Source organism: Erinaceus europaeus, chromosome 2, assembly GCF_950295315.1.
Source record: "Erinaceus europaeus chromosome 2, mEriEur2.1, whole genome shotgun sequence".
Taxonomy (NCBI): Eukaryota; Metazoa; Chordata; class Mammalia; order Eulipotyphla; family Erinaceidae; genus Erinaceus; species Erinaceus europaeus.
This window is the reverse complement of record NC_080163.1, coordinates 87,229,486-87,244,084: the sequence shown is the minus strand read 5'-3', so window position 1 is coordinate 87,244,084 and position 14,599 is coordinate 87,229,486. Positions and strand designations below refer to the sequence as shown.

Genomic DNA, 14,599 nt, shown 5'->3' with positions numbered 1-14,599 from the left:
TGTCTGCAACAAAATTTCAGTGACATCTGTAGGAAAATCAACATCAAAAGTTACTAGCCTTTTGACTTAATCAGAAAATTAAAGTAAATTATAATCTGGGATGTTCTATATTTATAACATCTCATTTATAACAGGATTTATTGTATGACAGCCCCTATAGAATTAGATCATATTTGGGATATTTAAATAATAATTTTAAAAATAATCCACTAATGTAAAATATACACACCCACACACACACATCCCACACTCACACATAAAGATGTAATAAAGGAGCTGGGTGGTATTGCAGTGGGTTAAGTGCACATGATTCCAAGCGCAAGGAACAGAGCAAGGATCCCGGTTTGAGCCCCCCGGCTCCCTACCTGCAGTCTGGGGGGGGGGTTTGCTGGGGGGTGAAGCAGGTCTACAGGTATCTGTCTTTCTCTCCCTTTCTCTGTATTCCCCTCCTCTCTCGATTTCTTTCTTTCTTATCCAGCGACAACAGCAGTGGCAACAATACAAATAACAACAACAACAACAAGGGCAACAAAAATTGGAAAAAATGGCCTTTAAAAAGTTTTAAAAAAAGAGAGAGACATGTAAAAAAATAGCCTAATGCATTTGTAGTTATAAGGAAAAAATGATAACATGACTGAGATCTATGTGTGTAGTAATTTATATAAACTAAGATAAAGAATCTGAGGGCCATTGTAAAGGACACTAAAAAATCTAGCTGGACCTTGGTTCACATCCAAGTTCTATACATATCTGCACAGATTTAGAAGTTTCATAATCTTCCTGATCTTCAATTTCTTCAATTGTGTTATAAATGAAGCTGTTAATGAAATGGGACAATTTGACATTCAATAGGCATGTCCTATTTTTCTCGTGACACAGTCGTTACCTGTGGTAGAATAAGATTTGGCATCCAATATCTGTCTTATGAGCAGGGTCAAACTATCAAATCCTAATGCCTTTAATAAGTACTCTGTAATATTTTAGCAAGCATATTTTTTTTGAAATTTGGACAATTGGTACATTTTAATTGTGACTCACTTTCAAAGGCTTGTTCACATATTAATTCATCTTAAGCTAATACATTTTCCATGAATCAAAACAAATTCCTGGCTTTGCAGATGAGTTAGGTAAAAAAAAACCTCTGCTCATAAACATTTTTTGTCTGTCTACTCAATTTTCAGTATGTTTAATATTATCTGTTCTGCATTCAGATCATGAGCCAACCCTTTATTTTTTATTTATTTTGGAAAAAATATGGCTATAAACTGAATTATAACTAAACAAAGTAGCTAACATATTCTAATGAAAATGAGACCATGGCTTTCGTTCATTTGTGGATCTTAAGAACCACATTCTCTGAGCTAAGTGTTTTGAATCTGAAAAATAAGAATTCAGTTGAATTGTACACTCACAAAGAGGATTTCATGCTCTGAACTTTATCTGAGTAATGGAAACATTGCCAGGCATCAGAATAAGCCATTCACATTCACTTTTATCCAAATAAATGAGTTACACAGAGACTTCTGGATTGAGATGCATATAACATAATTCAGTCAACTCTACTAGGAACAGAAGCTATCTTCTACTGTGTAAGGTTTCATACGATGTCTGATGTTTAAAATTTATAACATTATTTTATTTATACCATGTATAAAACTCTAAGGATCATTTTTCAACCACTTTTCTTCATGCCTGTAACATTCTAAATATAATCCCTTTACTTACTAGGCCAATTAATACACACATACTTTATATTTATTTATTTATTATAAGATAGAGACAGAGAGAAATTGAGAGGGGGAGATAGAGAGGGAAATAGATAGAGACACTCACAACCCTGCTTCACCACTCATGAAGCTTTCCCTCTGCAGGTGGAGACCGGGGACTTGAACCTGGGTCCTCGTACACTTTAACGTGTGTGCTCAACCAAGTTTGCCACTGCCTGGACCCTCATTTGTACTTCTAATTAAAATATATTAACTTCTTTTTATTATTAGTTATTTAATAATGATTAGCAAGATTATAAGATAACAGGTATACTGTTCCATACAGTTCCTACCACCAAAGTTCCATATCCCATCCTCTCCACTAGAAACTTCCCAATTCTTTATCCTTCTGGGTGTATGGACCAAAACTCTTTATGGGGTACAGAAGGTGGAGGTCTGGATTCTGTAATTGCTTCTCTGCTGGACGTGGATATTAGCAGGTCGATCCAAACCCCCAGACTGTTTCTAGCTCTCCCTGATGGGTAGGGCTCTGCAGAGGCGAGGTTATCTACCCAGGGAAGTCAAGAGGGTATGTAGCATCTGAAATGTCGTAGCTAAAAAAACATATATTAACTTTTTAGCTTCTTTTTCATGATATTTACTTTGCTATAAAATTTATCATATTGACTATATCAAACAAGATAATATGCAGTATTTTTCCTTTAAATTGCTAGTAACAAATTTGCAGAATTGTGGACAAAATAAGACTACATCTAAAATCCAAACAGATTGAGTTCTTAATGATTTGGGGGAGAAAGATTCAAGTTTGGTTGAAAAGCTTTGTTATGGGTTTAGGTGGCGGCACACTTGGTTGAGCACACACATTACTAGGTACAAGAACCTGGGTTCAAGTCCTCAGTCTCCACCTGAATGGGGGGAAGCTTGACTAGTACTGAAGCAGTGCTTTAGGTGTATCTGTTTCTTCCTTCCCCTCTATCTTCCCTTCCCCTTCAATTTCTCTCTGTACTATCAAATAAAAAAATCACATATAAATAATTTTTAAAACTGAAATCTGTTATTTTGATAATATATAAATGATTTTTAAAAACTCTTTTTTGCTGCCAATTCAACCTCCTTTCTTATATTAAAATAAACATCCTGGTTTTTCCTATTTATTCCCAGACATCATGGTTTAGATGTTCTTGATACCATCTCCAGATTCAAGTACAAGAGTTAGTCCTGGTTTGGACAGTTGGCAAATCTCATACTTCTGGCTATGACTTACTAGGAGTGGTCATATGACTTAAACTGTTCAAAGAACATCTGATCACAGGACTTTTATTAAATCACTATAGAGGAAGGAACTCTCTTTCTTATGAGGCTGCTAATCTTCCATGATGCAAGCCTGGAAAAGTGAGAGACATCTCTGCCACCATTTTGAAAGAAACTGTGCTATAATTCAAACCATGTCTAAGAAAGCAAGGCTGGGCTATAGATTCCTTTGAAACAATGTTTATTTATTAGCAACATTTGTTTATGAGGAAGAGATAGAGAAAGCTGCTCAGTTCTGATATTATACAGTGTCCGAGATTGAACCTGGGAACTTTTCATATTTTGTGCTACCTCCCAGTACAACGACTTTATTTTTTTAAGATTTATTTTATTCATGCCTGAGGTTCCAAAATTCTAGGTTCAATTCCCCACACTCCACCATAAACCAGAGTTGAGCAGTGCTCTGGAAGCAAAAACGATTTATTTCATGAAAAGGGAGAGTGAATTTTTGCATAGGGGATGAGAAAGAAAGGGGGAGAGAAAAAGGGAGAGAGAGAAGAGAGATGAGAGAGAGATAAAAGAAAGAGGGAGGGTTGGAGAGAGAGAGAAAGAGACAGAGACAGACAGAGAGACCAGAGAACCACTCCAGTAGATGCAGCACTGGAGAGCTGACCAGTAGCCTTAGACATGCAAGTTCTATGCTCTACCAGTGGAGCTATTTCCATATTCTGCAAAGTATCTAATCTAGTATCTAATCTGGGTTTCTCTGAATTAATATCTACTCTTGAAATTATAAATATGTGAGGCAACCCACCCATTTTATGTTTAGTTAGCTTGATAGCACAGATTTTAATTATGTGACTTGAAGCCAGAATCATGTCACACAAATTTATCATTTGTACCTCTGTTCCAAGAAGCATCTTTTCCCCTTGATTTGATTAGGACTTCTGTTAAAAGCCCCATGCCAAGTCCTTCTCCTTTCCACTACTTTATATCTGCAGAGTTGGTTTACAGTTACATGTTTAATGGTTGTTTCCTCTGCTAAATTTATAGAACTCCGTATTCCATCCCCTCCCCTGATAGCTTTCCCATTCTTTATCCCTCTGGGAGTATGGACCCAGGATCATTATGGGGTGCAGAAGGTGGAAGGTCTGGCTTCTATAATTGCTTTCCTGCTGTTTTCCTGTTGACAGATTGATCCATATTCCCAGCCTGTCTCTCTCTTTCCCTAGTGGGGCAGGACCCAGGAGAAGCAGAGCTCCAGGACACATTGGTGGGGTTGTCTGCCCAGGAAAGTCTAGTCAGCATCATGCTGGCATCTGTCTGAAAAAATAGCATTTTTGAATGGTGAAGGCCCTGTAACAACAATAAAAAAACTTTCATGTTTTATTATAAGTAATAGTTATGTTATTTAAATGTTTTATTATAAGTAATAATTGTGATTTAGATTTGAGTAGCTTACAATGCTCCTTGGTTTGGGAAACAATACTTCCTCTTACCCCAGCTTCAAATAAATAAATGTAATATATCATCTGATTCACAGGCTCTGAGTAAAATGAAAACTCTCCTAAGTAAAAATAAAATGCACTTCTTTTGAATGCTGAAATGATGCCCTGATAAAGACATATTAATATAAAAGTTTGAAACTTTGAACTCTACTGACTGTAGTGTCATTTTAACACTGTAGTACTTCAGTATGCACTGCTGTGTCTTCAATTTTCTGGATAATAGAATGTGAGAAGTCATAGCGAGTCTTTATGCATAATAGCAAGCCTATGTTTCTGTACAGAATAATAAAGATAAGTGATGGCTTTCATACCTGCTTGGTAGGTGATTTCATAAGTTATCCTGAAAATCTACTCTTTGTGAATAAGAAATTTTAGTCTGAAAAATAAGGATTTGAATAAACTGAGCACTTAAACACTGGATTTCATGCTCTGAAGTTTTCCTCAGTTACTGCAGCATTGGGGTGAGGTGGGGAGGCAAGATTTCAGAATAATTCTAGTATGTACCTAGATATTTTCTTTACTGCTTGCCATGTCTTCCATCCCACACTCCCAATAAAACACATTTCAGTCAAGTTCAAAATACCGGTGACATTGGTACCTAGTTCTGAAAATCTACTATACGTTCCCCAGAGAGAAGGCAGCTACTTTAAGGATGACATTTCAAGTTAATTCTTCTCAAAATTTTCTGAAGGAGTATTTTCAAATAATTTTGAAGCCTCTATATATAGGATTAAAAACATATCTGAAGAGTTCTTCCTCTTTTTAGAACTATTTTTAAAGGTACGTTTTCTTTCTTCTACTAAACCCTTTTGGTATAATTACTGGGTTGATTTGGGTGATTGTGAATGACAGCTGACATGCTACTACTTAACAGTTTCATGTTTGTGACAATAGAAATCGTTACAGATTAAGATGATTTATCTTAGGTATTTTGACATGATATGCATTATTCACCTGTAAATTTAATACTTCTTAACATTCATTTATTCTGGATAGAGATAGAGAGAAATAGAGAGGAAAGGGAGAGAAAGAGAAACACCTGCAACTGTTTGTGAAGCTTCTTTTCTGTAGATGGGATCCAGGAGTTTGAACTAAGGTCCTTATGCATTGTACCATGTGTAGTCTACTGATTGCACCACTGCCTGGCTTGTTCTTTAATATTTTTTAAATGTTAAAGTAAGCAGTAATTTAAACAGGTCATTTGTTTTTTAAAAACTAATGGTAGCATAATCAAATTAAAATAGGACCAACTGAGGAAATTTCTGAAAAAGTATCTGAATATATGAGTTATCTATTAGATTGGTCCACTAGAATTGCAATTGGTGATCATGAGTCTACCCAGTCCTGATCTATGACATTGACAGTACCTGAAAGTGTCACTAATTTACTCTTGTATTATAAAACTAAGTTCCAGTTTGATTTAATCAAGATTTCTTATATTCCTCATTTACTTTCTTTTTTTATTTCTTTTTTTCCCATTCAGAAATTCTTGAACCTGTATAATTCTACTGCTTCCTGGATAAAGAAGATTTTTTTTTTTTAGTATCAGATAGAGGGCGAGAGACACAGAGAGAGACGTATCATAATACAACTCCACTGCTTGAAAAGCTTCTTCTGTGACCTGATGCTCCCATATAGTGGTCAGTGGCTTAAACCTGGACCTTCCCACTGGCAAAGTGTGTTCTCTAATAGGTAAGATATCTCCTGGCCCCTTTCCATATTTTTTCTTATTAAACTTCAGCTTTTTGTCTAACCATATTCTAGGTTTTGTCTGTTAGCAATGTAAAAAAGAGTGTGTCTCTAGGGGCCAGATAATTTAAAAACAAATTTTTTATTTAAAGAATGTATCTCTACTGATACCTTTTCAGATTTTCACTTTCTTCACTGATAATACTTCAAATCTATGTTAAGTACTGAGACTATCAGTCCTAAAGAGATTCGCATTTTCTAGCACTGCCTTCAGTAAGCTTTCTGCTAGCTAATGGATTAATTGACAGGGAATGTGAACTTTTCCTGCATTTAAAGTCCTACAGTTCATTATTCTCTATGTTATATTATCTCCTATTTGTCTTCCACCTTCTTAACATTAAATATTTCTCCAACAAATTTGATTCACTGATCATAAGTCAAAGCTTTTCTGTTTTATTTTATCATTCTGTTTTTAATAGAACATTCTTTCCTCTGATTCTTTTCACTTATTTCCTTATCAACTAGTCTTAAAAAGCCTCTATTATATATGTAGGATAATATTTATACTTCTCACTAATCATCTAAGCAACAATTGAGTTGTTATAAAAGGCATGTTGTATTTTTTCTATGCAAAATGTGTCAAATTTTCTGATAACGCAATATAATTAACCTGGAAAGTATAAAAAGTCTCTCTCTCTTTTTCTCTCTCTCTCTCTCTCTCTCTCTCTCTCTCTCACACACACACACACACACACACACACACACAGAGAGAGAGAATTAAGACAATAGAATTTAAACAAAAAACATTGATTTTGCCAAATAATTTTGCAATCAGAATTTGAGTTTGAAGGTCAGATCTACAAATGACTGTGACAAAGTCAAAGATGAGATCCATCAAAACAGGTTATTTTAATGAGTAATTTTAATTCTGGGCATACAACAGCAGTAATAAGAGATTCCTGTAGCTCTGCTCCATCACTCATGAAGTGTTCACTATGTATGTGAGGAATGGGAACTTGAACCCCGGTCCCTTTGTATGATAAAATGTGCACTTGACCTGCTGAGCCACTGTGCCTAGCCACCCAACCCCACCTCCCTTCTCAGTGCCAGTACTTCAGCTCCTCCCTTAAACTCTTCAATGAGGTTGAGTCCTGAAGAGGAAATGGGGGTAACAGGAGTGAAAGATGATTTAAGATCTTCCTTTTGAGTCTGATACCCCTGCTACCATCATAGCTTTTTATTTATTTTTTCAGGTACTTTAAACTTTTATTTGGGAAAATTAAAAACATTCACATGTTAGCATGAGAGAGAGAGAGAGAAACAGGGTTGATACTCACATGATGATATCTGGACAGAGAGAGACCTTATTTATTTATTTTTTTTACTATTTTTTTGTAACCACTGAGGTTATTGCTGGAGCTCAATGCCTTGCAGAAGGAATCCACAGCTCCTACTAGCCAATTTCTTCTTTCTCTCTCTCTTTCTTTCTTTCTTTCTTTCTTTCTTTCATTCTTTCTTTCTTTCTTTCTTTCTTCCCTTCTCCCAATTTGATGGTACAGAGAGAAATTGAGAGGGGAGAAGTTAGATAGAAAGAGAGACACTTGTATCCCTGCTTTATGTTTGTGAAACTTCTACCTTACCACTCTTGCAAGTAGGGATTAGGATTTGAACTCAAGTCCTTGTGCTTGGCAACATTTGCTCTCAACCAGGTGCTCTCAACCTATCTCTCTTCATTTCTCTTTTCCCTCATTTCAAATTATAGAATTCTCATTATCTTAAGTCTATCTAGCTATTATTGTTGTCATCTGTGTATATGCCAGAACCACAACTAAATAATTTCTCAGCAAGCAAGAATTAAATTAATTTGCTCTCTATGCACTTCAGTTACGAGATTTTACTATTATTTGGGCACAGAAAAACTAGCCAAGCAGGAAAGGGTTTCCACTGAAACAGTAGTTTGTTATTCAGAGTTCTGAATAGGACAGAATGAGCTATATCATGAGAAACTGTATTGGAAAATATTGATGGTCAGGAGTAAGAAGAATTACAGGAAAAGTGTGGATAAGAATCTCTATGTTGTGTCTGTGGGAAGAATTAGGCAGAGCAGGGTAAATCAGTACAGGATTGGCTTAGGATAGGACTGGGCAAAGATGCCCTCAGTTGCCTAGTCATTTCTGGAGCAATTAGAGAAGACATGGAAATCATCAATTTGAGAACTCAGTAGAGGAGGCAGTTGGAACTGTAGGTTTTGGATTTGTTGACTTGTATATGAAAGGTGCTAGAAGATCAGTTATTTAGTATTCCCAGCAATTAGCCAGCCCTCAACCTACAAGGGTTAGCAAGACCCCGTATGTCAAAGCATCAAAATACAGAGCATACAAAAGATAAAGTCTTCCTGTTAGAACATGAATAAATGCTGGGGATCTAATGTGCAACACTAATTGTGACTATAGTTAACAATACTTAATTGCACACTTGAAAATCAAGTAACAAATATTCTCAACACTCACCACAAGAAAATCATAATTTTAGGAAATGTGTTAAATAACCTTATCGTGGTCATGATTTTACAACATATGTATGATCTTATACATCAATTATATTTCAATCAAGTTGGATATAAAAGAAAAAAATTAAAAGAGGATTAATAGATTATTTTAGCTGTATTAAGTAAAAGGAAAGTAGAAAATTCTTATTCAGTTTCCTGATTGAGAGAATTAAACAGAAATGTCAGGCTCAATCAAGACTGCAAAAATTACCCCACTAAAAACTGTCCATGTTTTGTAACATGAAGTCTTGCTGATTACAATTGCCATGTGCTATTGACAGCTTCTTTTGTTACAGAGATCATCTATGTGCTTTTCTGCATTTGTAAAATAGTTTCTGTTTGGATGCTTGACATTCCTGAGAGAATACATCTATACAGATCATTTTGAAATCCTAAACTGATTATTCAAGAAGCTAGGTAGTTCCACATCTCAAATCCTAAAGTCCTCATGCCAACACATTCTGAACTTGTTTTGCTACTGAGGAAAATCTCACTTAAACCACCCCTGGAGCATTTAACAGCGAGCTCCATCAGACTTTTCTGGCACCATCCATAAGTGACCTTCGACCTTCCCTTTTCCTGAGCTGATGAAAACATGGCTGTGCTAACACAAATAAACAAGTATTGCTTAACTGTCCACTTAGGGAAAATGCTGTCCTAAATACTTGCTTTATTTATGTATCCAACACATTTATTAAGTGTTGAATGACGTGCCAGACCCTTTTGTAAGCATTGAAGCTACAGTAGTAAGCAAAAGTAAGACAAAAGCACCTTTATGGGTCTTATTTTCTACTATAAAACTGGCAATAAATGAAGTAAAAGTTTATGGCATATCAGATGGTGATAAGTACCACAGGATAAAATGAAGCAGAGAAATGGGAGGGTGGCTTGTGATTTTAAATAATGCAGCTAGCAAAGGTGTTTGTTGGGGGGTACCATTGTGCAAAGACTTAAAGGAAGTGTTTGCAGCAAACCTTGAAGGAGAAAGGATTATTGGCAAGGGAAAACAATAGAGAATAAGCTCCAAATAGATGAGGTTGTGGTTGGAAATTAGGGTCCTTAAAATGGAGAGGGGATATAAAAGAGAGAAGAGAAAAAGGAAAGAAATACAAAATCAACTTTCTGACTTCATAGATTTTCTGTTCTCCTTAGAGAGGTAGTGTTTATTACCATGCAATCATTGGAAATAAGTCATTTAGTATGGATTCTGCTGTATGCCTCATACAAATGAGTGAATTCTACGCTAAAGCACTGCATGATATTCATTACCAGACTGATTATTAACCAGGTTTGGTAACCTCCAAAATTAAGGCAAATTCTCACTCTCATCATCACTATCACCAATTATTGCCTCAGAATCTCCTTTGTGCAATTTACTCTGCTAACTATTGGAAGGGACAAAGCCAGAAATGTGACATTCCTAGAGGACGATAGACTACTATCTTCCTTTGTCAGCACAGGGTTATGCTGGGATTTAGAGTCACCTGAGATGACAACTAGGAGAAGATTGGCTGAGGTTGGTTAGAATAATAATTGTGGCTGGGGAGCCAGTTGGTAGCTCTGCGGGGCTAAGCTACATGGTGTGAAGTGCATGGACTGGAGTAAGTTTCCTGGGTTCAAGCCCCATAACTCCCCACCTGCAGGGGGCCCTATTCACAAGTGGTGAAGCAGGTCTGCAGCTGTCCATCTTTCTCTCCCCTTCTCTGTCTTCCCCTCCTCTCTCGTTTTCTCACTGTCTATCCAACAACAACAATAACAATAATAACAAGGGCAACAAAAATGAGAAAAAAAAATAGCCTCCAGGAGCAGTGGATTCATAGTGCAGGCACTGAGCCCCAGCAATAACCCTGGAGGCAAAAGAAAAAAAAAAAGCACTGTGGCTCAAGTCTGAAAAACTCTCAGAAGGCTAGAAGTGGACCTACCCTATGACCCTGCAATTCATTTCTTAGGGATATATCCTTAGGATCCAAATATACCCATCCATAAAGATTTGTGCATACCTACATTCATAGCAGCACAATTTGTAGTAGCCAAAACCCAAAAATACCCCAAATGTCCAGTAACAGATGAGTGACTAAGTTGTGATATAGATATGCTACTCAGCCATTAAAAAAGGTGAATTTCACCTTTTTTTTTTTTTAATCTCATCTTGGATGGAGCTTAAAGGAATCTTGTTAAGTGAGATAAGCCAGAAAGAGAAGGGTAAATATGGGATGATCTCACTCATAGGCAAATATTGATAAATAAAAAAACAGAAGGGAAAACACAAAGCAGAACTTAGACTGAAGTTAATGTATCACACTAAAGTAAAAGATTCTGGGGTGGGGGGTGGGGGTTCAGGTCCTGGAACACGATGGCAGAGGAAGACCTAGGTGGGGGCTTAGAGTGTTATCTGGAAAACTGAGAAATGTTACACATGTACCAACTACTGCATTTTACTATCAACTATAAACATTTAGTTACTCCCCCCATAATGAAAAAAAAAAAAGAATTATGACTGAAGAAAAAATTGACAGAGTTTGTCACAGATGCATGGCAATGAAAGAAAGATGAAGAAGGGCTGGGAAATAACTCACCCAGAAGAAAATATTCCCTAACCATAGGCAGACCTCAGTTTGAGCCCCAACACCACATAGGGGGCCCACAACATCTGGGAAACCTCCACAAATGATGGAGCAATTCTGTGATGTCTTTCCCTCTCTATCTCTTTTCTCTCTATATCCAAAATTTAAATGATAAAAGGTCAGCATAGGGAGTCGGGCTGTAGCGCAGCAGGTTAAGCGCAGGTGGCGCAAAGCACAAGGACTGGCATAAGGATCCTGGTATGAACCCCCCCGCTCCCCACCTGCAGGGGAGTCACTTCACAGGCGGTGAAGCAGGTCTGAAGCAGGTCTGCAGGTGTCTATCTTTCTCTCCTCCTCTCTGTCTTTCCCTCCTCTCTCCATTTCTCTCTGTCCTATCCAACAATGACAACAACAATAATAACTACAACAATAAAACAATAAGGGCAACAAAAGGGAATAAATAAATAAAAATAAATAAAATAAAAAAGGTCAGCATAGGGCAATGGAATCACACATATATAAGACTTCAGTGCTAAGAAGGAGACAGAGAAAGAAAGGCAGGGGTGGGAGGGAGAGATGTGAGAAGAAGAATCTTTCATTTGTCAGTCCCTCAACCTAGATCTATGAAGGTGTCTAGAGAGAGGTTATGGGAGAGGATGAACCTGGTTAACTACTGATCCTACAGATGGTAGCCACTCAGGCTCCCTGAGACAAGTTCCCTCAGCTTCTCCCTCACTGGAAGGTGAATATCATGAATATAACAACATTGTCCCTGGTGTAGATTTGTGGCTGACAGACATAAACAATGTTGGGTGTGCAAGACAGAATATGGGAGGGTGTTTTGGGGATACCCCAAGGATTCCCAGAAATTGCTGTGTGGAGCCCTGAGCACTATGAAGAGAGGTTGCCTGGAAAGTGGATAGTCACAGAAAGAAGAGTAAGAGAATAGACCATTGTTGAAAAGGAGATGTTAAAGGAACAGACTAGTTAGCTGTAGAAACTGATGTACTCTATAATAAATTTTATTTGCTAGGAAATAAAGAAGAAGAGATAGGGAGAGAAAAAGAGATACCTGAAGCACTGATCGACCACTCATGAAGTGCCCCCCAGTCCCTGAGCATGGCAATGTATGCATTCACCCAGATGTGCCACTACCTGATCCTATAAATACATTTTAATATGTATCTCAATGCTTTGAAATTTATAGACTTATAACAAATTGAAATGAATTATCAATCTAACCTCTCTGAAAACTCACTTCAACACATAATAGCAGAAGGTAAATGACAGAGGACTACAGATATTTAGCTCAGAGGAGGAAAAACGATGTTGGAGATTGAAATAATTGTGAAAATTCCACCTGTTGATAAAGTATGTAGCCAAATGTGACTTCATTTTACTACAGAAATTTTATAGATCATAAGATTTTACAGATTAGTATCTTCTGGCAAAATTATAAAGAGCATAAGTCATAATGGCCATGAAGTCAGACAAGGTAAGGAATCATTTTCCACAGTGAAAATTTGAATACTTTCCATGTACTCCTAAAAACACTCATTTGTCACACAAGCTCCAGAAACATCTTTCCGCCTACACACACCCATAGAAGCATTTTGAACGTCAGTGAAAGTACATTATACTTAAAGTTATATAATACATATTTTTATGTAGGAAGTTTTATATAGCAGTTCTAAAATATACCAGTTTATCATAGGGACAGAGAAGTTTTTCTTTCTCCCTCCTTCTCCAGAAAAGTCCAAAACTTGATACTTAAGAGCATGATTAGAAGCAGTCCATCTCCATTTTTGTTCTTTTATTAAGGTAGGCAGAGATACAGAGAGACACCTGCAGCACAGCATTGCCGCTTCTGAAACTTTCACCCCCTGCAAGTGGGGACTGAGTGCTTGAACTCAGTTCTTTGGGCTTGTAACATGTGTGCTCAACTAAGTGCATCACCACCTGGCCCATCCCCATTTATTTTTTTCTTTAAAAAAATCATACTAAAAAACTATCACCTTTGATAATGAAAACTCACTAATAAAACTCAGGAAGAGAACTCTAGGGTTTTTTGTTTGTTTGTTTTTATTCCCGTTTGTTGCCCTTGTTTTATTGTTGTAGTTATTATTGTTGTCGTCATGATTGGATAGGACAGAGAGAAATGGAGAGAGGAGGAGAAGACAGAGAAGGGGAGAGAAAGATAGACACCTGCAGACCTGCTTCACGGCTTGTGAAGCGACTCCCCTGTAGGTGGGGAGCCGGGGCTCGAACCAGGATCCTTACGCAGATCCTTGCTCTTTACACCACATGTGCTTAACCCACTGTGCTACCGCCTAACTCCCTAGAACTCTAGGTTTTTAAGACTCAGTTGAAACCATAGTGTAGATATAGTTGAACCCCAATGTATAGGGTTTGGGTTAATATAACATTGGAGGCTGGGGAAAGACAGGAATTGCTGGACTGTGTTGAATTTAACTGCTGACAGTGGTATGTGAATCTGGAGACAAAATGAACAGTCTTGGCTGCTCAATTCCCCATTCCTTTTTTGTGGATTATCTTAGGGAGGGGCTAGTGCCTTCTATCAGGAAGAATATAGGAGCACAAAATGTGGGGCCTTTTTTTTTTTTTTTTTTTTTTTTTTTTTGCCCTTCCCCATCTCCATTAACAGGAAAAACTGCCATTACTAGGAGGAAAAGGGACTAACCTGAGTATAAAGGTAGTCCGTCCTTGGATTGTACCAGAAACAGTTATTTCCTTTGTTCAAAAGACTCGTCTGACAGAAGGAAATCAGCTTATTGGGGTTGGGGTGGGTAGTTAATATCTTTTACAGTACAATTGTTGACATATAGGTAAAACTTCTCATCTCCCCATGTTAAGTGTCTGCAAAACATTCTCTCTTCCAACCTAGGTTTTTTCATCATCTACCCCAGAATCCAAGCACCTTTCTCTCCCAACCCTTTTCCCCCTTTCAAGAGTCCTTTGCTTTAGGTGTACCAAATATACCACACCAAGTTCAAGTTTCAGCTTATGTTTTGTCTTACTATCCTTGTTTCTTTTCTCTTAGAACAGTTGTTGGGCAAGATCTTGAGAAAATACTACCTTCTAGTGGTTAAAAATCAGAACTGAAAAAAAACTTGTTTTGGGGTTTTTGTTTTGTTTTGTTTCTGCTGATTCTAGCCACAATTCCCAGAGCAATCTACCATTACTGAAGTGAAGAACACAACTGATACAAAGTAATGGATAATATTCATTCTCAAATAACCCTGGTCTTGTCTGGCTTGTGTAGATAATGACAACTACATGATCTGATCCATC

General features: G+C 37.2%; 1 protein-coding gene across 1 annotated transcript in view; it reads left to right on the top strand.

Annotated features, from left to right (window-relative positions):
• Positions 1–6,046: 6,046 nt before the first annotated feature.
• TLR3 (toll like receptor 3) overlaps positions 6,047–14,599 on the top strand; it is a 58,511-nt gene continuing 49,958 nt past the window's right edge. Inside the window, exon 1 of the mRNA XM_016185815.2 lies at positions 6,047–6,178. The gene's annotated coding sequence lies outside the window, so the exon portion shown is untranslated. The remainder of the gene's footprint in view (positions 6,179–14,599) is intronic.